General features: G+C 48.5%; 1 pseudogene; it reads left to right on the forward strand.

Moving 5' to 3' along the window:
• The first annotated feature begins 7,238 nt into the window (after positions 1 to 7,238).
• On the forward strand, positions 7,239 to 26,202 carry LOC128341976 (zinc finger protein 420-like; annotated as a pseudogene).
• Positions 26,203 to 27,288: the final 1,086 nt, after the last annotated feature.

Below are 27,288 nucleotides of genomic sequence, written 5' to 3' on the forward strand. Positions count from 1 at the left end.
GGGAGGGAGACGTCAACTTTGAAAGCTTTTTCTAGCAAGTCCTCCAAGAGAGAGAGAGAAAGAGAGGAACTGTTATATACAGTAATTTTGAGCTTGCTTGTTTCATTTGTTTTGTATTTAGGTCTTGCTACTGTGTCTTGAAACTAAAAACCTCTATTTAAGTGATGTGTCTTGGCTGTATGTCAGTGTTTGAGTTTTGCTTTGATCTTGGCAATAAAAGTGATCTTCGAGGAGAAATGAAGCCTTCTTTTTTTCTTTTTTACTTGTCTGAACAATCCTTGGATTAGTTTAGCCCAGGGTTTCTCAATGTGTGGGCCCCCAGATGTAATTGGACTTCAACTCCCATAATCCCCAGCTCCAGTGGCCTTTGGCTGGGAATTATGGGAGTTGAAGTCCAATTACATCTGGGGACCCACACGTTGAGAAACCCTGGTTTAGCCTAATATCCCAAGAGTTCATTCTGCACTCTGCATTATATGTGGAACGGCTGTAACAAGCAGGACCTAGAGAGGACTTGCCTTCTCTCTGGGGCTAGAAGCACAGAGGAAAGCCCCTGCCCCAAGCCCTCCAATCTGCACCCACAGCAGGGGTGGAGCCACCATTGGGCGAACAGGTTCAAAGAACCCAGGCCACACCCAATCAGGGGCCACACCTCTCGCTTCTGACATCAGATGCGGGGGTGCTGGTTTAGCTCCCGAGCAGAGGCCGTGTGGCCCTCATTCAAGAGTTAAATGGCTGCTGCATTTGGATGTCAGACACAGGGGGCGGGGTGAGCGGGGCCGCGGCCACACACGGACTGCTGGCGGTCAGGCTCCGCGCCTGACTCACAGCCAGGAAACAGTGGGAGTGGAGGCACCTGTGATGGTGCAGACATGAAGCCAAGCTGCATTTCTGGCTCCTTGACTTGTGCATGCAGGGCTGCTGGTTGTTCAAGGCCCCAAGTTTGGGGGAGGCTGTTTTTGGAAAGGGGGATCACCTGAAGTGCACTCTTGTAAAAAACGGACATTGTGAGTGGACCACTGGCGGGGGGTAGGAAAAGCCCCAAGGGAAACAACCTAAGTGTTGCTGTCTCTTTAGATGATATGGAATCTTGGTGGGGGCTCTAATTCAGTGAACTGGTTCTGTTGCCCATTGGCAATGGGCCAGCTACCCAATATATGCCTGCTTGGGTGTTGTGCTTACTTGTAAATAAACATTGTTTGCTTATAAATATATCTTGTGATGAAAGAGTGGCAATCACACCAACAAGGAGCAAATTCTGTTCCCTTTCCCCCGCCTCTGTCCCAAGAACATAGAAAGCTGCCTTCTCCTGAGTCCGATCATTGATCCGTCTAGCTTGGTATTGTGTACACCAGGGATTCTCAACGTTGGGTCCTCAGATGTTATTGGACTTCAACTCCCATAATCCCTAGCCCCAGTGGCCTTTGGTTGGGGATTTTGGGAGTTGAAGTCCAAAAACATCTGGGGACCCAACACTGAGAATCTCTAGTCTACACTACACTGACTGGCAGTGGCTCTCCAAGGTTGCAGTCAGGAGTCTTTCCCAGCCCTACCTGGAGATGCCAGGAACTGATCCTGGGACCTTCTGAATGCAAGCAGATGCTCTACCACTGAGCTACAGTCCACCCTTTATAAAGCTCACATGCAGTGTCCTGTCCTAAGGTGAACCTTGCTTCGCAAAGGGGACAATTCATGCTCGCTAACACAAGACCTGCTCTCATCCACATGAATTCAGCCTTACTCCATCAATTCAGGTGTGGGCGTGCCCTCATCTTGCTATCTCCCCAGAAGGGAAGGTGAGGATAGGGCAAGAAGGTGCTTGGCAGCTCCCCTCTGCCTTTGAAATAGGCGACAGTCTCATACAAATTAAAGCTGGGGCTACCCATGTTCAGTGCATGCCCAGAGGCATGGGCTCCGAACTCTGCTGACTCCCCAAGCACCACCCAGCCTTGGTTTGCTCTCCTCTCCCTCCTGATCGTCCCACCCTGCAGGTTCAGATGACAGAAGGAAGAGGAAATTGGAGTAGCGGGAAGTGAATAGCGCAAGTAAGTGCAAGGAACATAGGGAGCTGCCATCTACTGAGTCAGACCATTGGTCTATCTAGCTCACTATTGTCTTCACAGACTGGCAGTGGCTTTTCCAAGGTTGCAGGCAGGAATCTCTCTCAGCCCTATCTTGCAGATGCCAGGGAGGGAACTTGGAACCTAGATCCTCTTCCCAGAGTGGCTCTATCCCCTGAGGGGAATATCTTACAGTGCTCACACATCAAGTCTCCTATTCATATGCAACCAGGGTGGAACCTGCTTACCTAAGGCAACGAGAGTCATGCTTGCTACCACAAGATCAACTCTCCTCCCCACCTCTTGGAGAGATGGACTGGATGGCCACTTAGCACCCGGATGCAATATGGGTGGGTCACCAGCTGAGAGACACTAATATTGAGCCCTTTGGCCCTTACACCTCAAGGCAGAGCCTATTCTAAAAAACAGTACCTGTTGCGGGGAGGAGCAAAAGCACTAACTCAGTGGGCAGCAACTGAAAGGGATTCTGCAGGTTCACTCTGATCTCCTGGCCCCCGACATTCAGAAGAGGCTGCAGTATTGAGCTGGAATGTGGAAAGTTTCCATTCTCTGCCACATCAGACCCAGAACAGTGGGCAGCCTGTGGGTAGGGAGAGCTGGACATCTGGAACCTCCCCAAAAGGTAGGAGCAGAATCACTGAAAGTAGTGCCCCCCATTCCCAACCCCCTTAGATGCTCCAGAAGGATACTATGGTCGATAGTATCAAAAGCCGCCAAGAGATCCAAAAGGACTAACAGAGTCACACTTCCTCTGTTAATTTCCAATTGGAGATCATTCATCAGGCCGACCAAGGCAGTCTCCACCCCATAGCCCTCCTGAAAACCAGTTTGAAATAGGTCTAGAATAATCAGTTTCTTCCAAGACTGCCTGGAGCTGAGGCCACCACCCTCTCAATTACCTTGCCCAGCCATGGGAGATTGAAAAAAGGCCTATAATTGCTCAACTCTGAGGGATCTAATGCAGGCTACTTTAGAAGAGGTCTAATGATTGCCTCCTTAAGACAAGGAGGCATCCTGCCCTCTGTCACAGAAGCATTTATGATTTCCACCAGGTTGTCTACAACAGCCTCCCTGCTAGATAGAACAAGCCATGTTGGACAAAGGTCAAGAGAACAAGTGGAAGGCCTCACCGCTCCAAGCAGCTTGTCCACATCCTCAGGAGTCACAAACTGAAACTGATCCAGTCGAATCACATGAGAAGAGCTGTTGGGAACCTCCAGTTCAGACATCAAATTAATTGTGTAGTCTCCATCTAGGTTGTCTCGAATCCGAGAGATTTTATCTGCGAAAAACTCTTTAAACACATCGCAGCAGGAAACTGATGACTCCAAATACTAGTTCAAGGGAGGTGGGGCAGATACTAGTTTCCTCACAACCCTGAACAACTCTCCTAGATGTGAACTCGCAGAGGCAATACGGGCAGAAAAGAACCACTTCTTTGCCGCACATATTGCCTGAGCACAGATCTTTAAATGTGCTCTATTTCGCAATCTGTTGGATTCGAATCAAGTCTTTTCCCACTTGCTGTCCAGTCACCTGCCTTGCCGCTTCAGCCCCCATAGATCTTCCGTATACCAAGGGGCCAGTTTTGAAGTGGGTCAGAGGGGATGCTTGGGAGCAATTGTATCTACTGCCCTGGTGAGCAAGTTTTCCAGTTTTCAACCAGGGCATCAACAGGATCACCGGCAAAGACAAAATTGAATCCCTCGAAGGCGTCTTGGAATCCTACTGGATCCAATAACCTCTACAGGAGGACCATTCTAATAGGCCCCTTGTCCTTGCAGAGGTGGTAAGTGGTTGTAAGTCCAACCTTAGCCAGATGGTGGTCCATCCATGACAATGGGGAAATCAAAGGAGTCCCCACCCACAGAACACCACCGTGATCAGAGTAAAAGACCAAATCAAGCATGTGACCTGCAATATGCATCGGTCCAAGACCACTTGGGATAGGCCCATAGCTGTCATGGCCGCTATGAACCCCTGAGCTGCCCCAGACAGATTGGTCCCAAAATGAACATTGAAGTCCCCCAGCACCAAGAGTCTGGGAGACTCCAACGCGAGTTCCATGACCAAGTCCGTGAGCTCAGTAAGGTATTCCGCTGGGCAGCGGGGAGATCGGTACAACAACAGAAGTCCCAATCTATCCCTGGTCCCCAAACTCAAGTACAGTTAGGAGAGTGGATTTACTTGATGCAGGGAGAATGGCCTTGACTCTTGGCCTGAATTGCTGCTTCAGTTAGCAAAGTTTTCTTCTTACACAGAGATAAATAATTTGAGGGACGGAGAGTTAGAAGTTGTATTTTTAACTTTCTCATAACCAAAAGAAGCGTATTGGCATTGACAAAACATCTTTAGAGTTTTATTCCAAACGGTCCCAACTAAAATTTCATTCGGAGAAGAAGCCTAGGTAACCATGGAGATTTACAAGTAAGCAATAGTCTTTGGTAATTACCCATATCAGGCAGAAATCGGTATGCAGTAAGGTCTCTGCTTTGGATGTCATGCTGAGTTAATTGCCTTACGGAACGTAGACTTACAGCCTTATGAGTCCTTATGTCTCCAGTAAGTGGGGTACGGGCAATCAGAAGGAGGATATGACAAGGTTGTAAATGTTGATTAACTGTTTTAGGAATCAAGGGAAAGAACAAATGGCTGCTCATCTGAGGTTTCGCATTTTGACTATCCTTTGAATTAAGATCACCATCATGGGCAAGGGGGTGAACAGATAGCCTCTGCGATAGCAGCATCTTTATAGAGTCAGTTTTACCCTCCAACCGACTCAGGCACTTTGAGAGATGTTGAAAAGTACCGGCGGTAAGGTTGCAATACTGCATGAGAATGTCGCCTTGATTCTTTCCAGTATGGGTAAATGGTTATCTTTCACTTCACAATAATTAATCAGCTGTCTCCCCAGTAGCTGTCCCTGATGAAGAGCTAGCTTCTTCCAGGGGGGTATATCTATTTTGTAAGGATATAGGAGATGGAGGACTTACATTTCCAGTGGCAATAAACGGTCAATTCTGGATTGTTTAGAATGCCTCTCTAAATCCGTTGAAGTGGTGGGGACCGTTCACTGATGCTTTTTCCTCTTCATTCTCCAAAGTCAGAAGGTTTGACAGTTCTTAATTAATTCACGATCAGCCTTGACGATAGGAGCGAACTGCCCAATTAAATGTTAAGTCACAAAAGGCAATTACCAAAGGAAAATAATAAGGGAGCAAGGAGCTCAGTAAAAATCCTCCTGTCTGGAGTCCATGTTAGCTCCTCCACATCCACCAACCTTAATATAATAATGCTTGTTTTCAGGAAGAACCTCAAGACTCTCCTGTTTTTGCCGGCTGTTTAGAATTAATTTTAATCATTTTAAAAACTTTTTAAAATCACTGTTTTGTTCTCTTGTTTTTAATGTGTCATCATGCATTTTGATCTGTGACTTTTAAATATTTTAAATTTTATACACTGCCTGGAGATATACCTATCAGGCAGTATAAAAATATGATTAAATAAATGAATCAATGAAGCCAGTGAGTCAGGACTGTGAGTCTGAGTGTGTGTGTTTTCCAGCCACAGGTTGTCCCATTGAAGAACCAACTAGGGCAATTAAAGGACTTGATTTTTACCTTCCTGGGCACCCCACCAACTGCTCTGGCCAACTCCCCTCCAGGCAACAGGAGAAGTGGAAAGGCGCAGGGTCACTGCAGCTGCCTGCTGCTTCCCTGAACCACTCACACTGTCTCCTGAGCGCCTCTGCTTCTGCTGGGGTCAGGTGTTTCCTGGGCTTGAGAGTGCATATGCACCCTGATAGAGCTAGGAATCCAAGGCTGCAGGCAGGAATCTTTCTCAGCCCTACCTTGGAGAAGCCAGGGAGGGAACTTGAAACCGTCTGTTCTTTCCAGAGCGGCTCCATCCCCTGAGGTCGGGAATATCTTACAAAGCACACACTTCTAGTCTCCCATTCATATGCAAACGGAGTGGACCCTGCTTAGCTAAGGGGACAAGTCATGCTTGCTACCACAATCGATTAAACAGTCCTCAAGTTAGTGCACTTGCACCTCAAAGGTTTATGCATGCTCCATCTTGGATCGGGGTGGGTGACATCATCACAAACTACAGCATTGGGGCATCAGTATGTGTCACTACAGCTGCAAATTTGGTTCAAATCAGTTAGGCGGTTCACAAGTTAGTCCACTGGCACCTCAAAGGTTAATGTGTCCACCATCTTGAATTGGAATGGATGACATCGTCACAATCGTCACTGTTGAGGCATCTCTATGTGTCCCTACAGCTATAGCAAATTTGGTACAAATAGGTTCAGCCGTTCACAAGTTAGCCCACTGGCGCCTCAAAAATTGATGCTTCCGCCATCTTGAATCAGGTTGGATGACATCATCACAAACTACACTGTGGTGTCCCTGTGTGTCACTCACTACAACTGGACCCAATTTGGTTCAAATCAGACATTCCGCAAGTTAACCCATTTGTGCCTCAAATGTTCACACCTCCACCATCTTGGATTGGGGTGGATGACATCATCACAAACGATGCCCTTGAGGTGTCCCTAGAACTGTACCCGATTTGGTTCCTATTGGTGCAGGCGTTGCGAAGTGGATGGGGAGTGGAGGGGAACCCAAACAGGGACACCCACACAGAATGCTATGCTGGATGGTCTCAGCCCCCTGGAAAGGAGGTTCTAAGCAGCACTGTGTGGGTCAGAGGGAGGAGGGGGTGATGCTGGACCAGCAGGGAGCGGGGGCGGCTCCCAAGGCCTTGAAGTCCAGCAGGCTCCCCATTGATCTCGGGGCAGCACTGCGGACGGGCTTCTCCCTCCTGCAGTTTGGCCAGGCGTGGCTCTGTCGCCTAACTGCTGATGAGGCGGGAAGGTCCGAAGGCAACCAGGGCTGGTCCTGGCTAGGGCGCCTCCTCTTCCCTCCCTCCCTCCCGCCTCCTCCACCTCTCCTGCTCTGCATTCCCCCCACAGCGCCCCCCAGGCACCCTCCAGCAAGGAAAAAGGGGGAACAGATGCTGTTGACTCCCGCTGCAACCTCCGAGGCTCCCCACCCACGAGGAGGGGCCGTGGCAGGGAGTGACGTCATGCATGATGCAGCCCGGTTCCCAGCCGTGGCCATCCAAGGAACCCGCCCGGGCTCTCGCGCTGTCTATTCTGCTGCACCCCTCAGGCCCCGCCCATTCTTTCCCCTGCTTGAGAGATTCCCCCTTCAGTGGCCCCTCCCCTCTGCCTGGGAGACCGCTGGGCATTGGGCAAAGGAAGAGAGTCGCACAGCCTAGAGAGGAGAGAGCCCAGCCTGGTGAGGCGGAAGGCTGACTCTAGTCTGCAAGCAAGCTGGCTTTTCTCGCCAGCAGCAGCACCAGCAGCTTCTTGGGAGAAGAATCCGGTGAGTGCCAAGAAGTGAGGCTCTGGGGTGCAAGGGAGCGCCCCCTCCCACCTTCCCGGGACCCAACAGGGAATGCAAGGCCAGGCAGGGGAGGAGGCTTCGGGAGGAGAGAGGCCACTCAGTTGGAGGAGCTGCCTCTCAGAGGCAGCAGTCTGGCAGAGCTCCTGCTTCAATCCCTGGCTGGCAGCCTCTCCATGTCTCAGCAGGACTGGGAAAGACGACTCATCGCAGCTGGACCGAGAGTGTGGCTCCGTAGAAGGAGCTAGCCAGGCTTCCCTCTGGGATCATGTCAGAGAGATCTTTCTCCTGGCGGCAAGAAGAGCTGCGAAAACTGGGGCCCTAGCTCAGTGGTCAAGCATCTGGGAAAGGCTCCTGCCTGAAGCCTTGGAGACATCACTGCCAGCCAGTGTAGGCAATACTGAGCTAGATCCATCAAGGATCAGACTCGGTATAAGGCAGCTTCCGATTGCCCCTAATGACCCCAGGAGGAGCCCCACCAGAGAAGATTGAGCTGGATGCACCCAGGATCTGAAAGAGTGGAAGTTAAAGTAGTCTTGAGGCTGCAAGGTCTTCCCCTGGAATTCTGGTGGGAGCTGTCCCCCTATTGGGCACTGGAAAGTATGAGGGATGGTGGTAATTGGTGCTGAAGCTGAGAAATAGTGACTTACAACAACTCTGAAATGAAATGTACCTTGAAAACACTTCAGTTCCTCTGATCACCACTAGGAATCAATATTCCTGTAATCTATCCTAGTATATACCAGTAATCTAACACAGTATAAGGCACTGTTTGAATTCCATAAATGGAGGAGTATCTGCACCCCAGCAAGTATGAAGAAGGGGATTGCATGGAAAGGCTCTTGATAGTAAAACAATGGAGAAAGCAACACTCAGTGCTTTGTCCATGTGTTGCTCAGTTGTATGAATCCAATGCTAAACTGTGTGAGCTTTTGAGTTATAGAAAACTCTTTATGAAGCTTAATTTTCATTTTTTGGAAAACTTATATGACGGTTAGGGGGAACTGTTCCTGATTTAAAGTTTAATGGAACTGTGTTGGTCTTTGATGCTCTCTGATTTTGCCTCCCCTTTCCCCCCCTCAGGGAGAAGATGACCGTAAATTATATGCTTGTCTGGAAACAATATTAACTTTCAATGCCACCAGCAAACTTGCCTTGGCCTTGTGTGACTAAGCAGTTGCTTCATCACACTCTTCTTGCCCTGGACAGCAAAGTAGCATTAGAGGAAGAAGAGCTTTTGGGTGTGTTGGGAGCTTAATTTGAGCACAGAGAGACCATGGATTTGCACAGCCCAATAAATAGTAAATTGGGGAAGGGAGAAGAAAAAGGCCCTCAAGTTATCCAGACTGGCAATGATAAGGAATTCTGGGAAAGAACTTTGCAGAAGATTCTGGGAAGAGAACCCACCAGCTCAGATATCCAGGGCAGGAGATTCAGACAGTTCGTCTACCAGGAATTTGAGGGCCCCCGAGAGGTTTGCAGCCAACTCCACCAACTTTGCCATCAGTGGCTGCAGCCAGAGAGACACACGAAAGCTCAGATGCTGGACCTGGTGATCCTGGAGCAGTTCCTGACTGTCCTGCCCCTGGAGATGGAGAGCTGGGTGAGAGAATGTGGAGCAGAGACCAGTTCGCAGGCGGTAGCCCTGGCAGAAGGTTTCCTCCTGAGGCAGGCAGAGGAGAAGAAACAGGAAGCGCAGCAGGTGAGAGAGCATTTCATCCTGGTAGTTTCAAGGGGCTGGATGTGTGTGGGACGCTGTCCTCAAAAGTTCCATCACTTGCCCATTTTTGTGCAGAAATAATCTGAATTCTGATCTCCCTAGGCTAGTAGTTCAGTTATACGTTGTGTGACCACAAGATATTTGGCGTCTCTGAGAGTGAGATGATTGTCTTGAGGGTAGAGCCAAAGGCATTTTTTTCAGTGCATGCAGAAGTTCAGAACATCCAAAACTGGTTTGTTAATAATAGAAACTGCAGTGAAATAAGTCAAAGGTGCTCCCTTCTGACTCTGAAAGCCACAGAGGAAGTTTTGGATCCTGCAGGAAGACCTTGAGCATCTACCTTTCTGCCAATATTGATGCAGAAATCGGGAGGGCGTTCTCACCTCCCACCCTAGGTAGGGCAGTACTAGCTTGGATAGGGCTGGTTGTGAGAACTGCTGGGATCGCTCTTGATCCTGGCACTCCTCTGGCAGGTAGCCCACATTGGAAACCCAGGCTAAAGGTTAGGTAGGACGACGCCTAAAAAACTGGGCTCTGGGAGTGGCCACCATAGAGCCCAACTGCTGAGTGACCAGGGAAAGGGGCCCTTCTGCATTGTAGTAGGTTGGCTTTCCACTGCCCACACAGGGTATTATGGGATGACTTCTGATTCCACCTTGGGTGACTGCCACAGTGTTGCTTATGTGGGCATGCAAGTCATAGCATGCTGAAGAAACAACACTCGTGTTGGGGAAGTTCAGTTGATCCTGCCTTTCCCTTCCACTCAGGGGGGAGCTGCCTAAGTGCCTTGGGTTGTGTGAATGACCTTCATGTTTTATTGCTCTTTTCAGGAGTCTGTGAGCTTTGAGGAGGTGGCTGTGTGTTTCTCTGAGGAGGAGTGGGCTCTGCTGGATCCAGGCCAAAGGGCTCTGCACAGGGAAGTCCTGGAGGAGATTTCTGGGCATCTGGCCTTTCTGGGTAAGCCTCCCTCCTTGCCTCAGCTGGTGGTTGGATGAACATAGAAATTTCTGTTCTTGTCAGTCTGTAGCAAAGCACTCTGGGGATCTCAGTGGCTTGTCCATGTTCCTTGCATATGCTCCTTATGTGAAGAAAAATGTGTTTGGTTGCAGCCAGAGCCTACAAGACCACATTCCTGAAACCCTCAATCAAATGGCAAAAGTTCCACAACCTCTTCTTCCAAGCTGGCCAGACTTTGATCTCCCTTCATTCCTGGCCTAGTAAATGAGGGTATTAAAACGTACATGCAAAACTGGGCAAATGGAGTCTAGCCTGATTTTGCACATCTACGTGCACCGCCGAGATCCGGCCCAATTCCGGCAGAACCATGGCAGCAAACCCACCTACGAAGCCTTCCCCTTAAAATGGGGTTAGGAAAGCCTCCTTTACTAAGCCTCCTTTGCGAGCGCCTCCTTTACTAAAAAGGGTCCACACTGGGTTTCATTTCAATGGGAGACTATATGTGAGCACTGTCGGATTCCCCATTGGGGATGAGGCTTCTCTGGGGAGAGCAGCTGCGTGCTTGCAGGCATAAAATCCCAGATACCCTCCCTGGAAGAATCTCCGAGAGAGGGCTAAGAGAGAGTCCTGCCTGTAACCTTGCAGATGCCTCTGCCAGTCTATGTAGACAATCCTGAGCTAGATGGACCAATGGCCTGGCTGAGCATAAGGCAGCTTCCTCTGTTGCTCTGAAAGGGATGGAGCGTTTCTGGTGACTTTTGAGGAAGTAACAGGTAGCTGCTTGGTGGTGTGGTGGGCATCTTGGGCAAGCAGATCAGGCTGAGAGTTCTCCTTGGCAGAGCTTTTCCTCGGGCTGAATGTCACCCTCTTGAAAGATCTGACAGGGGAGACAGCCAGGGAATAGCTGAAGTGATTCTATCAGCGGGTGAGAGAAAGGTTTCAGCCATCCAAAGAAGGGTGTCCAAACCATGGAAAATGCATCTTGGCTGCCAGTTGATACCACTCACTAGAAAGAGGTGGGCAAAGTTGGCCCTCTAGTTGCTCTAGAACAGGGGTTCTCAACCTTGGGTCCCCAGATGTTGTTGGACTTCAACTCCCATAATCCCCAGCCAAAGGCCACTGGGGCTGGGGATTATGGGAGTTGAGGTCCAATAACATCTGGGGACCCAAGGTTGAGAATCCCTGCTCTAGAACTACAACTCCCATCTTCTCCAGACAGGATAAATGGTGGCTGGTGGTGATGGGAGTTGTAGTTCAGCAAGAGCCAGAGGGCCCAGTTTGCCCACCCCTGCAATGGAGGCTGTTCAATTCTAGCAGGAGCTGCCTTTCCACTGCCTCTTTGGCACGCTTGTCTCCTCACAGCAGTCAGCTGGGCTTGCTCCTTGATGTGAGACTAGGTTGCTCCCTCACCACATTCCTCGCTTTATTGCTGCAGGTGATTGGAGGGCGGGAGAGAAACAGGCCGATGGAGCGAGAAGGAGAACCGAAGGGAGCCAGAAGTGGAGGCAGACTAGTCCTTCCGAAGGGCCAGACATGCATTCCATCCCAGTCCAAGGAGGATGCCACAAGGGAAGCAGCAGGAATAAGATCCCTCCATATGTAGAATCCTTGACTAGTCAGCCACATCTGAACAGACATCCCACAATCCACACAGGAGAGAAACAACATCCCTGCTCAGAGTGTGGAAAGAGCTTTGATCATAAGTCACAACTTACTGTCCATCAAAGAGTCCATACAGGAGAGAAGCCATACACCTGCTCAGAGTGTGGAAAGAGCTTCACCCGCTTTGATGGTCTTATTTCCCATCAAAGAGTCCACACAGGAGAGAAACCATATATCTGCTCAGAGTGTGGAAAGAGGTTCCGTCAGAAGGAAGGACTTACTCTCCATCAAAGAATCCACACAGGTGAAAAGCCTTTTAAATGCTCAGAATGTGGAAAGAGCTTCACTCGGGGTGCCACGCTTACTGCCCATCAGCGAGTCCACACAGGAGAGAAACCATATGTCTGCTTAGAGTGTGGAAAGAGGTTCCGTCAGAAGGAAGGACTTACTCTACATCAAAGAATTCACACAGGTGAAAAGCCTTTTAAATGCTCAGAATGTGGAAAGAGCTACACTCGGGGTGCCAAGCTTACTGTCCACCAGCGTGTCCACACAGGAGAGAAACCCTATACCTGCTCAGAGTGTGGAAAACAATTCAGTCAGAAGTCACAGCTTACTGAACATCAAAGAATCCACACAGGGGAGAAACCATATACCTGCTCAGAGTGTGGGAAGAGCTTCAGGCTGAAGGCAAAGCTTACTTCCCATCAAAGTGTCCACACAGGAGAGAAACCATATTGCTGTTCAGAGTGTGGAAAGAGCTTCTGTCAGAAGGGATCGCTTTTTTCCCATCAAAGAGTGCACACAGGAGAGAAACCTTATACCTGCTCAGAGTGTGGAAAGAGCTTCAGCCATAAGTCAACGCTTAGTTCTCATAAGCAAGAACACACAGGAGATAAACGATATACCTGCACAGAGTGTGGAAAGAACTTCACTCGGGGTGAAAGGCTTACTGTCCATCAGCGAGTCCACACAGGAGAGAAACCATATACCTGCTCAGAATGTGGAAAAAGCTTTAATCAGAAGTCAGGACTTACTGTCCATCAAAGAGTCCACACAGGAGAGAAACCATATTCCTGCTCAAAGTGTGGAAAGAGCTATAGTCACAACCACAACCTTATATTGCATCAGAGAATCCACACAGTTTAGATGCCCCTTAAATGCCCAAAATGTGGAAAATGCTTTACTCAGGTTGTCAGGACTACAGTCCATCACAGAATCTTCACAGGAGAGAAACCATATACCTGGTTAAGAGTGTGGAAAGAGCTTAAGTTGGAGCAAAAATCTCAAATTGCCACCAGGATTCCACACAGGTAAAACGTTGAGCAGCTATTCGACTGGTTCCCAGACATTCAAAGCCTACACATAATGTGGTGACCAACTCTTAAGTCCCATTTCCAACAAAGGAATTTTAATGCCCTTTTGGACACACTGAGATGGGAGGGGGGAGTTAGAAGGGTTTCTCTGGACAGATTTATGTCATAAAGGCCACAGGCATGAGATGTTCCATTCCTTCTACCTTCGGTGTGTAAGTTTTGAAACCAACTACAGAGCTAGATTTTTTTCTGGAATTGGAGTTGTAAATAGGCAAATACAGGTACTGTGTTAATTTTCACTCCATTTGACAGTCCCACTTTTTGTGGACTTTTAATGCTTTGATTTTGAACCTTTTGCAAGTATTATTCTTTGTTGTATTATTCCTTGTTGTATATAATAAAGACTTTCTTATAAGCCCAATGGAAAGTAGCCTATGAGCTCCCCCCCCCAAACGATACCTCTGTATTAACAGTGGGTGTTTGTTTAATGCTTGAAGGGATGTTGACCAGGTTAACTCACACGTTCCTGCCAGTTGCACCTTTTACACCAAAGTCTCATCTTGACTCAGTCTAAATTTCTAGGGGTGAATGACCTTAACACAGTGGTACATATGCTGGTAACCTCCAGGCTTGACTACTGTAATACACTCTACGTGGGGCTACCCTTGTACATAGTCCGGAAACTAGAATTGGTACAGAATGCAGCAGCCAGATTGGTCTCTGGGACAACACGAAGGGACCACGTCACACCGGTTTTAAAAGAACTGCACTGGCTGCCATTTTGTTTCCGGTTGAAATACAAAGTGCTGGTTCTTACCTATAAAGCCCTTAACGGCTTGAGTCCAGGCTATTTAAGAGAGCGCCTTCTTTGTCATAAACCCTGCCACCTGTTATGATCTTCTGGAGAACTCCAGTTACTGATGCCACCACCATGTTTGTTGGTGACCCATGACCGGGCTTTCTCTGTGGCTGCCCCAGGGCTTTGGAATATGCTCCCTGCTGAAATAAGAGGAACTCCTTCTCCGTTTGTTTTCACAAAGAACTACAAGACTCTCCTGTTTTCGCAGGCTATTAGAATTAATTTTAATTATTTAAAAAACTTTTTAAAGTAACTATTTTGTTTTTATTTTGTCATGCATTTTAATCTGTGACTTTTAAATATTTTAAATTTTGTACACTGCCAGAGATGTACATATCAGGCAGTATAAACATATGCTGAAACAAATAAATCAATAAAGCCAGTGAGTCAGGATTCTGTGAGTTTGAGAGTGTGTGTCTTCTGTCCACAGGTTCTCCCATTGATGAACCGACTGGGGCAATGAAAGGACCTGCCTTTTACCCTCCTCTCCACCACCCCCCACCCCCTCTGGCCAACTCCCCTCCAGGCAGCAGGAGAAGTGGAAAGGGGCAGGGTCCTTGCCGCTTCCCTGCACTGCTCCCACTGTCTCCGGAGCCCCTCTGCTTCTGCTGGGGTCAGGTGTTTCCCTGGCTGGCATATGCGCCCTGATGGAGACATGGGGTGCATGTGCAGCCTCCTTCCTAGCAGGGTCTTGGCCCTGACAGAAGCAGAGGGGCTCGGGCCCAGGGCTAGTGGGGTTGGGAGGGGCTGCCCCTGCAGTAGCCTGCTGACCCCACTACTCCTGCCTGCTCCTCAGAGCTTCTTGGCCTCTCCTGCTTCCATTGGGCCTGTGAGGTGGGCGGCGATGGTGGTGGCTACGGCCTTGAGGTTGGCCACGACACTAGTCTTCCAGGAGTGAGATTCGGTATTGCCCCGACTGAAGTGAAGCCCACCTTAGGAGCAGGAGGATGCTATAGCTAGAGGACCAGCTTTCATTCGACTCTGCTCCCTTCTGTGAGGGGGATTGAAGCACTAAGGCAATGGGTGCCGGCGCCGGCCGCAAGCTTGGTAGCAGCAGGGGAGCAGGCTGAGAGTGGGGAGGGCTGAGAGCTAGCGAGGGAGGGAACTGGGGACCTTCAGCATGCAAGGCAGGGGCTTTGTCAACTACAGCCCCCACATTCTTGGTGATGGGGAAAGCACTCTGAATATGCCCAGAGCCCCTCTTGCCATTTGTGTATGTGAATTAAAGAATCAATGCCCTGAAATTTTACCTTGGCCCCTGCACACCCAGTCACAGTGCAACTCTGATCTATGTAATCCCATAACAAGTCCTTGAAGCTTAAGAAGCCAGTCTCCCCTTATAACCCAGGATGTGTATAGCATGTTGACCACGCCCAGCATGACCAAAACAAAAAGGGTGTCCACCTCCTTGGCTAGGTAGGGAGAAGTAAGCTGGTGGGAGGAATGAGAATTGTGTTGAGTGTGGTTGTTGTTGTGCTTGGAGCAATATTTTTATTTATTTATTTAGCAAACTTCTTGACTGCCTGACCTCCTTAGACTTGAGGCAGTTTACATAAATAAACTAAAACAACAACAAGGACAACAGAAGAAGGGAGGGAGGAAAAAAGAGAAAAAGAACCACAAAGTTCCTCATCAAAGAGTCCTGAGGAAACTTAGCGGTCATGGGATAAGGGGACAAGTACATGTGTGGATTGCTAACTGGTTGAAAGACAGGAAACAGAGGGTAGGTATAAATGGAGAGTTTTCACAATGGAGGGAAGTAAGAAGTGGGGTCCCCCAGGGATCTGTACTGGGACCAGTGCTTATTCATAAATGATCTAGAAGTAGGGGTAAGCAGCGAGGTGCCAAATTTGCAGATGATACCAAACTCTTTCGGGTAGTGAAATCCAAAACAGATTGTGAGGAGCTCCAAGAGGATCTCTCCAAACTGGGGGAGTGGGCGACAAAGTAGCAAATGCGCTTCAATGTTGGCAAGTGTAAAGTGATGTACATTGGGATTAAAAAACCCAACTTCAAATATACGTTGATGTGATCTGAGCTGTCGGTGACTGACCAGGAGAGGGATCTTGGGGTTGTGGTGGACAGCTCATTGAAAGTGTCAACTCAATGTCTGGCAGCTGTGAAAAAAGCCAGTTCCATGCTAGGGATCATTAGGAAGGAGATTGAAAATAAAACAGCTAATATTATAATGTCCTTATACAAAACTATGGTGCGACCGCACTTGGAGTACTGTGTACAATTCTGGACACCACATCTAAAAAAGGACATTGTAGAACTGGAAAAGGTGCAGAAGAGGGCAACCAAGATGATCAGGGGCCTAGAGCACCTTTCTTATGAGGGAAGGCTACAACACCTGGGGCTTTTTAGTTTAGAAAAAAGTTGACGTGGGGAGACATGATAGAGGTCTATAAAATCATGCATGGTGTGGAGAACATGGATAGAGAGAAATTTTTCTCTCTCACACATAACACTAGAACCAGGGGTCATGCCATGAAATTGATTGCTGAGAAATCTAGGACCAACAAACGGAAGTACTTTTTCATACAACGCATAATCAACTTGTGGAATTCCCTGCCACAAGATGTAATGACAGCCAACAACCTGGATGGCTTTAAGAGGGGTTTGGATAACTTAATGGAAGAGAGGTCTATCATCGGTTACTAGTTGGAGGGCTATACGCCACCTCCAGCCTCAAAAGCAGGAGGCCTCTGAATACCAGTTGCAGGGCAGTAACAGCAGGAGAGAGGGCATGCCCTCAACTCCTGCCTGTGGCTCCAAGCGGCATCTGGTGGGCCACTGTGTGAAATAGGCTGCTGGACTAGATGGGCCTTGGGCCTGATCCAGCAGGGCTGTTCTTATATTCTAACACACACATTATTTAATTTAATAACCACGTTTTTTAAAAATATGCATGGGCAAGAGAGTTTTTTACTATCTCTAACATCATTTTTTTTTAAAGATGCATGGGCAAGAAAGTGCTAGTGGTTACAAACAGGGAGACTGAGCATGAGCAACGACACGGAAGTTTATCAGGAAAGAGGAGGAGGAAGTACTGAAATCTGATGGGGTAAGGGAGAATAACACACTAGCCTATCAGAAAACCCTACAGTGTACCACTCGTTGATGGATTTGGCAAAGTGATACTACACCGGCAAGCTGCAACCTCCGAGGCTCCCTCACACCAAGAGGAGGCAGGGAGTGATGTCATGCAGCCCACTTCCGCGTGCATCCAAGGAACCCGCCGGGACTCTCGCTCGCCCCCCGCTTCTCTCCCCTGCCTGAGAAGATCCTCCTTCAGCGACCCTCCCCTCTGCCTGGAGGACCGCTGGGCAAAGGAAGAGAGTCGCGCTGCCTAGAGAGTCTGGTGAGACGGAAGCCTGGCTCTGCAAGCAGGCACTTCCCGTCCCGTCTGGCTTTTCTCGCCGTCGCCAGCACCAGCAGCTTTTTGGGAGAAGAATCCGGTGAGTGCCAAGAAGTGAGGATCTGGGGTGCAAGGAGGGATCCCCCCTTCCCGGGACCCAACAGGGAATGCAAGGCCAGGCAGGCAGGGGAGGAGGCTTCGGGAGGAGAGAGGCCCCTCAGTGGGAGGGGCTGCCGCTCAGGGGCAGCAGTCTGGCAGAGCTCCTGCTTCAATCCCTGGCTGGCAGCCTTTCCATGTCTCAGCAGGACTGGGGAAGGCGACTCATCGGCTGCTGGACCGAGAGGGTGGCTCCGTAGAAGGAGCTCCCTAGCCAGGCTTCCCTCTGGGATCATGTCAGAGAGATCTTTCTGCTGGTGGGAGGAGGTGATGAGATAACTGGGGCCCTAGCTCAGTGGTCGAGCATCTGCTTGCAGACAGAAGGTCCCAGATCTCGCCAGGCAGGGCTGGGAAAGGCTCCTGCCTGAAGCCTTAGAGACGTCACTGCCAGTCAGTGTAGACAATACTGAGCTAGATCCATCAAGGATCAGACTCGGTATAAGGCAGCTTCCGATGTCCTTAATGACTGCTGGAGGAGCCCCACCAAAGAAGATTGAGCTGGATGCACCCAGGATCTGAAAGAGTAGAAGTTAGACTAGTCTTGAGGCTGAAAGGTCTTCCCCTGCAATTCTGGTGGGTGGGTTAAGCTGTCCCCCTATTGGGCACTGGAAAATATGAGGGGTGGTGGTAATTGGTGCTGAGAAATAGTGATTCAAAAGTCTCCAATGTACTGACCTTAGAAAGACTTCCATTGTCCCAACCACTACTAGAATCTATACATACGTGATGGACCAATCATCTCAATCAGGATAAGACACTGTTTGAAATCTATAAATAGGGGGATCCTGCGTCCCAGCAAGCATGAATAAGGGGATTGCACAGAAAGGCTCTTGATTGTAAAACGACGGAGAAAGGGACACTTGAGTGTTCCAGATTGGAGGACCCATCCTGCAGCAGTTTCATTGGTTACCTGTCCGCTTCTGGGCTCGATCCACGGTGGTGCTCTTGACATTTAAAGCTCTACACGGCTTGGGGCAGGGGTACCTGTCAGACCGGATTCGCCCCTATGAATGTGTCAGGGCCCTCCGTTCATTGTCTCAGTCCCAGCTTATGGCCCCGCCACCAACAGAGATCCGGTTGGCGGGTACTAGGGACAGGGCCTTTTCGGTTGTGGCCCCTTGGCGTTGGAACACCCTCCCTGAAGAGCTTCACCATGCTTCCTCCCTCAGTGTTTTTAAAAAAACAACTAAAGACACATGTTTTTAAGGAGGCTTTTTAATGCCCCATCTTTGGTTCTACTTGGTATGTTCATTAGTTTTTACTTTTGATACTTTTCAGTTTTTTGCTTTTAAAATAGCTTTACATTTGAATTTTAATCCCGATTGTGGTTTTTAACCAGACTTTTAACTTCTTTACTCAATTTGGTTAATTTTATTACTTTTTAAAATATATATTCTATGTATTATTGTTGTGAGCTGCCCAAAGCACTAGTGTATCTGAGGGGCAGGGTGTAGATATTTCACATAAATAAATAATTTCTCCATGTGTGGCTCAGTTGTATTAACCAAACCCTAAACTGTGGAAGATTTTGAATGATACAGAACCCTTCCTCCAGCCTAATGAAAAGGCGGGGTGGAACTTAAACATTAAGAGGGACTGTTCCTGAATAGGAGTTGGATGACAGCGTATTGGTCTTTGATGCTCTCTGATTCTTCATGTTTTTTACTTCTCCCCCGTTTTCTCAGGGAGAAGTTGGAGTTTGAATGTGAATGATATGCTTGTCTGGAAACGACAATAACTTTCAAAACCACCAGCAAACTTGCCTTGGTCTTGTGTGGCTAAGAGGTGGATTCATCACATTCTTCTTGGCCTGGGACGCAAAGTAGCATTAGAGGAAGAAGAGCTTTTGGATGTGTTAGGATCTTAAGCTGAGCTTAGAGAGACCATGGATGTGCCAAGCCCAGCAAAGAGTGGATCAGGGAAGGGAACAGAAAAAGGCCCTCCAGCCATCCAGTCTGGCAATGATAAGGGATTCTGGGAAAGAGCTGTGCAGAAGATCCTGGGAGGAGACAGCAGCAGCTCAGATGTCCAGGTCAGGAGATTCAGACAGTTCGTCTACCAAGAAGTTGAAGGGCCCCGAGAGGTTTGCAGCCGACTCCACCACCTTTGCCAGCAGTGGCTGGCACCAGAGAGACACACGAAAGCTCAGATGCTGGACCTGGTGATCCTGGAGCAGTTCCTGACCATCCTGCCCCCGGAGATGGAGAGCTGGGTGAGGGAATGTGGAGCGGAGACCAGTTCGCAGGCGGTGGCCCTGGCAGAAGGTTTCCTCCTGAGCCAGGCAGAGGAGAAGAAGCAGGGAGAGCAGCAGGTGAGCGAGCATTTCATCCAGGTAGTTTCAAGGGGCTGGAAGTGTGTGGGACACTATCCTCAAAAGTTCCATCACATGCCCAATTTTGTGCAGAAATGATCTGAACTCTGATCTCCCTAGGCTCATTGGTCAGTTATATGTTGTGTGCTGGATTATGTTTTTATTTAACAGGAGTCTCTCTCAGCCCTATCTGCTAAAGGTGCAGATGCTCTTCCCACAGCAGCCCCCTCCCTAAGGGGAATATCTGACAGTGCTCACATGCAGTCTCCCATTCAAAAGCAAACCAGGGTGGACTCTGCTTAGCCAAGGGGACAAGTCATGCTTCTTACCACAAGACCAGCTCCCCTCCCATTCTTCCCTCTTCTAGTCCCTTCTACTGTTAGGGTTAGGTTACTAACAGAGACTGCTGCAAGAGGAACGTACCTCCTTGGAGAGGAACCTGCCTCTGTTATCAGGATCGTTCTGCTACAATAGGAACATAGTAAGCTGCCATATACTGAGCTGTAATCTCTCTCAGCCCTATTTTGGAGAAGCCAGGGAGGGAACTTGAAGCCTTCTTGCTCTTCCCAGAGCAGCCCCATCCCCTGCGGGGAATATCTTACAGTGCTCACACTTCTAGTCTCCCTTTCATACGCAAACTGGGGGGACCCTGCTTAGCTAAGGGGACAAGTCATGCTTGCTACCACAAGACCAGCTTTGTATACTACTTTTTTTTTTAAAGTGCTCTAAGTGGGATGCATAAATATGTAAGAAGTTGGTTCTGTGACCCAGAATGGCTCACAGTTTAAAAAAAGAAACAGAAGGAGCCACTGGAGGATACAGTGCTGGGCCTGGATTGGAAGAGCCTCCACACGCTTGCATGCAGAAGCTTCCAGGTTCCCTCCTTGGCATCTCCAAGACAGGGCTGAGAGAGATTCCTGCCTGGAACCTTGGAGAAGTTGCTGCCGGTCTGTGTAGACGATACTGTGCTAGGTGGTCCAATTGGATGACTCGCTATGAGGCAGCTTCCTATAGCCGTCCCCTCCTGCTAAATATCAGATAATTGCCACTTTTTAAAGGCACCGCTGTGCTCAGTCATCAGGCGTCATCCTCTCTCTCCAAAGCTCTTCTGCTGCCTTCTAGAGGGACTTCTGGGCTGTGAGGCTCAGACTAGGAGAGGTTGTTCCCAGGGATGCCTGCTCTTTGAAATGGCTGACCAAAGGGTACAGGAATTATTTATTTTATTTATGTTTTAATCAGTCTGTTTATCTATCTTTCTATCTATTTATCTAATTTGTACACTGCCCCAAGCCTTCGTCTCTGGGCAGTTAACAATAGCATAAAACAAGTTAAAAACATATAGAAAGAAATTAGTGAAGGTTCGTAGTGAAGAAGACACTCTCTTAGATACCCAGGGCCTAAGCTGTTTAGGGCTTTATAAGTTACAACTAGAAGTTTGTATTTCATCCAGAAACCTATTGGCTCCATCAGTACAAGAGTAATGTGGTCTCTCCGAGATGACCCAGAGAGCAACAAAGCATGGAAATGCCTTTTTAACAATGCCCCGCACTGCCGCCTTTTCCTGTTTCAGACAGATGGGATGTTAGCCCAAGCAGCCCCTGAGCTCCAAGATTCCGAGACAGCTCCGTTGGTGACCTGGCAGAAGCTGCTGTTCAGAGGGATCGTGCAGGAGAGTGACGGAGGCCCCATTGCGCTGGGTAAGGATAAAGGTAAAGTGTGCCGTCGAGTCAGTATCGACTCCTGACAGCTCTGTGATTGTCTTTGGAACAACACAGGAGGGGTTGATCATTGCCGCCTCCAGTGCAATACGAGGTGACGTCTTTCAGCATCTTCCTGTCTCGCTGCTGCCCAATAGGGGTGTTTCCCATAATCTGGGAAACATACCAGCGGGGATTCGAACTGGCAGCCTCATGCTTGCAAGGCCAATCATTTCCCGCTGTGCCATTTGCTTGGGTAAGGAGTCATGGGGTGCATTTCAACTTGGCTCTTCTCTCTTAAGAAACTCCAGGGCTGCTAAGGGGTTCCCCTTGAGCCTGTGTGTTGGAGATGCTTCTCTTGAGCCTCCTGAGTAGAGCTCCAACACAAAGCTTTGCATGGAGCCCTGAAGTGACAGGAAGACAGACTGATTTCACTGCTGCCACTTCCATGGAAAATGCCCTTCAAGCTCAAACTCTCTTCCCACTTCTAGGCAGTGAAATGACGCTGGTGACCCCTCCTGGACCTTCTCCTCTTGGTGGTGGAGTGGAAACTGTGGCTGTGCACTCACCAGATCAGGTAGGGGAAGAATTCCTGGCAGCCAGACCTCGCCTCTCTCTGGACCCCACTGAGCCTCTGTCAAAGGGGCTCCATTCTGACTCCCCCTTTCTGGCAAGACTGATGGAGATACAGTGAGGTGGTTCTCAGGACCAGTCCTTCCTGGGTGAGGCAGTGCTAGCCTGGGAAAGGCTGGTGGTGAGAAGCACTGCGATGGCTCCCGATCCCGGTGCTCCTCTTCCTGGTAATCCCCCTTGGAAACCCCGGCTCAAAGTGAGGTAGGAGGTCACGTGCACACTTCCTCCCTCACTGCCCAGTTGTATGTCCCATTGGCGCTCTAAAAATGGCCGCAGGGAGTGGTGACCATAGAGCCCTGACTGCTGAGCGGCCAGGGAGAGGAGCCCTTCTGCATTGTAGCAGGCTTCCTTTCCACTGCCCACACAGGGCATTGTGGGATGAGGGAGGACTTCCTCCTTCCAATCCCACCACTAAAGCAGTGCCGCTTCAGTGAGCATGTGACAGTTGGCACCCCGGCCCAACTCCGCTTGTGGTGGGGAAGGTAAGTCGACCCTGCCTCCCCCCTCAGCTCTGCCCAGCTTAAGTGCCATGGGTCACGTGTCCAACCTTCATGTTGTATTGCTCTTTTCAGGAGTCTGTGAGCTTGGAGGAGGTGGCTGTGTGTTTCTCCGAGGAGGAGGAGGCTCTGCTGGATCCAGGCCAAAGGGCTCTGCACAGGGAAGTCCTGGAGGAGATTTCTGGGCATCTGGCCTTTCTGGGTAAGCCTCCCTCCTTGCCTCGGCTGATGGCTGTATGAACGTAGAAATGTCTGCTCTTGTCAGTCTGTAGCAAAGCACTCTGGGGATGACAGTGGCTGGTCCATGTTCCTTGGACAACCTTTCTCCAGCAGATCTGCCTGCTTGTTCTCCCCGGCAGAGCTTTTCCTTGGGCTGAATGTCACCCACTTGAAAGATCCGAGAGGAGATTGCCAAGGAATAGCTGAAGTGATTCTATCCGCAGGGTGAGAGAGAGGTTTTAGCCATCCAAAGAAAGGTGTCCAAATGGTGGAAAATGCATCTCGTGGAGCAAGTAGCTGACAGTTGATACCACTCACTAGAAAGAGGTGGGCAAAGTTGGCCCTCCAGCTGCTCTCGAACTACAACTCCCATCTTCCCCAGATAGGATGAATGGTGGCTGGGGTGATGGGAGTTGTAGTTCAGCAAATGCTGGAGGGCCCACTTTGCCCAGCCCTGCAAAGGAGGCTGTTTCCTTCTAGCAGGAGCTGCCTTTCCACTGCCTCTTAGGCACGGTTGTCTCCTCACAGCAGTCAGCTGGGCTTGCTCCTTGAGATGAGACTATGTTGCTCCCTCACCACGTTCCTCTCTTTATTGCTGCAGGTGATTGGAGGGCGGGAGAGAAACCTGCCGATGGAGCGAGAAGGAGAACCGAAAGGAGCCAGAAGAGGAGGCAGATTAGTCCTTCCGAAGGGCCAGACATGCATTCCATCCCAGTCCAAGGAGAATGCCACAAGGGAAGCAGCAGGAATAAGAGCCTTCAGGATGTAGAATCCTTGACTAGTCAGCCACATCTGAGCAGACAGCCTAGAAACCACACAGTTGAGAAACCCTATATCTGCTTAGAGTGTGGAAAGAGCTTTACCCGCTATGATGGTCTTATTTCCCATCAAAGTGTCCACACAGGAGAGAAACCCTATACCTGCACAGAGTGTGGAAAGAGCTTCAGTTGGAAGGCAACCCTTATTTCCCATCAAATAATCCACACAGGAGAGAAGACTTTTAAATGCTCAGATTGTGGAAAAAGCTTTACTCGGGGTGACCAGCTTTCTGTCCATCAAAGAATCCACACCGGAGAGAAACCATATACCTGCTCAGAGTGTGGGAAGAGCTTCAGTCGTAAGGAAGGACTTACTGTCCATCTAAGAATCCACACAGGAGAGAAACCACATACCTGCTTAGAGTGTGGAAAGAACTTCAGTAATAAGGCAAAACTTACTTCTCATGAAAGACTCCACACAGGAGAGAAGCCATATACCTGCTCAGAGTGTGGAAAGAGTTTTACCCGTTATGATGGTCTTATTTCCCATCAAAGAGTCCACACGGGAGAGAAACGCTATACCTGCTCAGAGTGTGGAAACAGCTTTAGTTGGAAGACAGCACTTACTGTCCATCAAAGAATCCACACAGGTGAGAAGCCTTTTAAATGCTCGGAATGTGGAAAGAGCTTCAGTCAGAAGGTAACGCTTATTTCCCATCAAAGAGTCCACACAGGAGAGAAACCATATACTTGCTCAGAGTGTGGAAAGAACTTCAGTTGGGGTGACCAGCTTACTGTCCATCAGAGAGTCCACACAGGAGAGAAAGCACATACCTGCTCAGAGTGTGGAAGGAGCTTCAGTCAGAAGCCAAAACTTACTGTCCATCAAAGAATCCACACAGGGGAGAAACCATATACTTGCTCAGAGTGTGGGAAGAGTTTCAGGCAGAAAGAAGGACTTACTGCCCACCAGAGTGTTCACACAGGAGAGAAACCACATACCTGCTCAGAGTGTGGAAAGAGCTTTACTCGCTATGATCGTCTTATTTCCCATCAAAGAGTCCACACAGGAGAGAAACTTTATACCTGCTCAGAGTGTGGAAACAGCTTCAGTTGGAAGGTAGCACTTACTGTCCATCAAAGAATCCACACAGGTGAGAAGCCTTTTAAATGCTCACAATGTGAAAAGAGCTTCAGGCAGAAGGGAACGCTTATTTCCCATGAAAGAGTCCACACAGGCGAGAAACCATATATCTGCTCAGAATGTGGAAAGAGCTTCAGTCAGAAGTCAAAGCTTACTAACCATCAAAGAATCCACACAGGGGACAAACCATTTATCTGCTCAGAGTGTGGAAAGAGCTTCAGGCAGAAGGGAACGCTTATTTCCCATCAAAGAGTCCACACAGGAGAGAAACCACATACCTGCTCAGAGTGTGGAAAGAGCTTCATTTGGAAATCAAAGCTTACTTCCCATCAAAGAGTCCACACAGGAGAGAAACCATATGCCTGCTCAGAGTGTGGAAAGAGGTTCAGTCAGAAGTCAAAGCTTACTTCCCATCAAAGAGCCCACACAGGGGAGAAACCAAATACCTGCTCATAGTGTGGTAAGAGCTTCAGTCGTAAGGAAATACTTACTTCCCATCAAAGAATCCACACAGGAGACAAGACTTTTTAAATGCTCAGAATGTGGAAAGATCTTCACGGGGGTTAAAAGCTTACTGTCCATCAGAAGAGTCCACACAGGAGAGAAACCATATACCTGCTCAGAGTATGGAAGGAGGTTCAGTCATACAGCAATACATACTTACAACCAGACAGACCACACAGCAGAGAATCCATATACCTGCTCAGAGTGTGGAAAGAGCTTCAATCGTAAGTCAGGACTTACTGTCCATCAAAGAGTCCACACAGGGGAGAAGCCATATACCTGCTCAGAGTGTGGAAAGCGCTGTAGTCACAACCGAAAGCTTATATTGCATCAGAGGATCCACACAGTTTAGAGGCCTTTTAAATGCCCAAAATGTAGGATATGTTTTACTCAGGTTGTCAGGCTTACTGTCTATCACAGAATCTTCACTGGAGAGAAACCATATACCTGCTTAAGTGTGGAAAGAGCTTATGTTGGAGCAAAAATCTCAAATTGCCTCCAAGATTCCACACAGGCAAAAGGTGGACGAGCTGTTGGGCTGGTTCCCATACATTCAATGTCTCAACAAAATGTGGTGACCCAACAATGAAGACCCATTTCCAACAAAGGAATTTTACTGCCCTTTTGGACACACTGAGATGGGAGTGGGGAGTTAGAAGAGTTTCTCTACACAGATTTATGTGATAAAGGCCAGAGGCATGAGATGTTCCATTTCTTCTACCTTCAGTGTGTAAGTTTTGATTGGACTTATTAGGCTGTGCTTTCTAGCTTGGAAACCAACTAGAGGGGGGATTTTTTTTCTTGAATTGGGCTTGTACACCTAGGCATATACAGGCACCATATTAATTTTTACTCCATTTGACAGTCCCACTTTTTGTTGGCTTTTAATGCTTTGATTTTGAACCTTTTGCAAGTATTATTCTATTGCTTTCCATCAGCTTTGCTGTATATAATAAATACTTTCTTATAAGCCCAATGGAAAGGAGCCTATGAGCCTATTTTTGTATAAACGATACCCTTGTATTAACAGTGGGTGTTTGTTTTATGCTTGAAGAGATGTTGACCAGATTAACTCAAATGTTCTTGGCAGTTGCACTTTTTATATGAAAGAGTCTCATCTTGACTCAGTCTAAATTTTTAGAGGTGAATGACCTTAACACAGTGGTACATATGCTGATAACCTCTAGGCTTGACTGCTGTAATGCAGTCTACGTGGGGCTACCTTTGTACATAGTCTGGAAACTACAATTGGTACAGAATGCAGCAGCCAGATTGGTTTCTGGGACAACACGAAGGGACCACATCACACCGGTTTTAAAAGAACTGCACTGGCTGCCCATATGTTTCCGGTTGAAATATAAAGTGCTGGTTCTTACCTATAAAACCGTTAACGGCTTGGGTCCAGGCTATTTAATAGAGCACCTCCTTTGTCATGAACCCTGCCACCTGTTATGATCTTCTGGAGAGGTCTGGTTATGGTTGCCATCAGCTCGTTTATTTATATTTATTTGTTGTCAGATTTATATACCGCCTTTCATTAAAAACCATCCCAAGGTGGTTTGGTGGCGACCTAGTTCTGGGCTTTCTCTGTGGCTGCCGCAGGGCTTTGGAATATGCTCCCTGCTGAAATAAGAGAAAGTCTTTCTCTGTTTGTTTTCAGGAAGAACCTCAAGACTCTCCTGTTTTCTCAGGCTGTTTATTAGAATTAATTTTAATCATTTAAAAAACTTTTTAAATCCCTTTTTTCCTCTTGTTTTTATTATGTAATGTAATGTAATTTAATCTGTGACTTTTAAATATTTTAAACTCTCAGCTGTTGGGTGAGGACATCTCAGTCATGTGGGTTATCCTTCCCAGCATGCTCCGGTGCAGTACGTCATCAGTTCAAATTTGAAGCCTTCAAGTGACCCAGGAAGATAACCCCTCCCATTTTTGTTTGTCCTGCTACGCTCTGGTGCGGTCCACTCAGCGGAGAAGCTTTAGCAATCCTGCAGAGGAGCCCAAAAGGCCAGGCTTGCCCAAGGATCTAGCTACTGAACCAAACCCTGGAGCGGACACAAGA

The sequence above is a fragment of the Hemicordylus capensis genome, chromosome 2, assembly GCF_027244095.1.
Source record: "Hemicordylus capensis ecotype Gifberg chromosome 2, rHemCap1.1.pri, whole genome shotgun sequence".
NCBI lineage: Eukaryota > Metazoa > Chordata > Lepidosauria > Squamata > Cordylidae > Hemicordylus > Hemicordylus capensis.